The sequence below is a fragment of the Schistocerca nitens genome, chromosome 5 (assembly GCF_023898315.1).
Source record: "Schistocerca nitens isolate TAMUIC-IGC-003100 chromosome 5, iqSchNite1.1, whole genome shotgun sequence".
Lineage (NCBI taxonomy): Eukaryota > Metazoa > Arthropoda > Insecta > Orthoptera > Acrididae > Schistocerca > Schistocerca nitens.
This window is the reverse complement of record NC_064618.1, coordinates 558860893-558862100: the sequence shown is the minus strand read 5'-3', so window position 1 is coordinate 558862100 and position 1208 is coordinate 558860893.

Genomic DNA, 1208 nt, shown 5'->3' with positions numbered 1-1208 from the left:
AACCTTTCTTAAGAACATAGCCCCTACTCTACTACAAAAAAATGTGTGGGTGATACCTTAATTTTAGTCACATGTAAACAAGGGATATCAATAACCACATAACTTTTTTTGTAGCATGCACAAGAAAATAAATTTCACAGCTGAATACGAAAAGAATTATAACATTCATTTGTTAGATTTGTCAATAGAAAATCACAACACAATTTCAATATGTACAAAAACAAGGAACTTCCAAGAACACAATTGTTGCCACATAATATCACCCAGATACACACAATGAAGCGGTACACAAAACAATAGTACACCGAGCAAACAAAAATCAGTTGGATAAAGAGGAGATGAAAAAGGAATTCGATATCATTAAGTAGACTACAGTGCCTAATAACTTCCCCAGCTCAGTGATACGTGTAACTGAGAAACAGATTGTAAAAAAGAAAGAAATTCCTGGCTGTTTAGAAGGAACCAATCAAACAATCAAATGTGTGGCCAGCGTACACTATGTACACAACATTTCTAAAAAAAAGTAGCAAGCCTACTTAGGTCACCTAAAACAGCTTTCTCCACAACCAGTAAACTACAACAGAAATTACTGCACAGCTTAAAGAATAAAACAGATAAATTCTTAAATTCAAGAATATACAGGTTCACACATAAAACTTGCTCAAGCTACTACATAGGAACGTTCACACCACATACGCTGAATACGTCAACTGTCCCACACACAACCGATTCAAAAATCAGCGATACCAACACAAATAAAAGATACTGGGCACCCACTCAGAAACGTACAAGAAGATCTTTAGATACTCTACATCTTCCAGAAATGACATACAATGAATTTAACACAGAAGCTGGAAAGTTTTGTACGCCACAAAAATCAAAGGCAAAAAGATTCGCAATAACAAACGTAATGGTGAATCAGTTGACTTTTTCAAATGTTGTGCCTGTATATAACAACAGAAGCAAATTCCACAAATATGTTCATTCCTTCATAGACTCTACTCATCATTTACAACAAAATAGAATATAAAGCACAATCTAACATTTAAAAAGCAGCAATAGTGAATTAATTCGAACTGACAGGTTTACGTAAATAATTTAATCCGCAGAAAGTGTAACATCTCTGAATGTAAACAAACTATTCGAGAAGTCATAGTCATAACATATCTGAAACATATTTTGATTAGAAAAACATACGAGTGATGGTT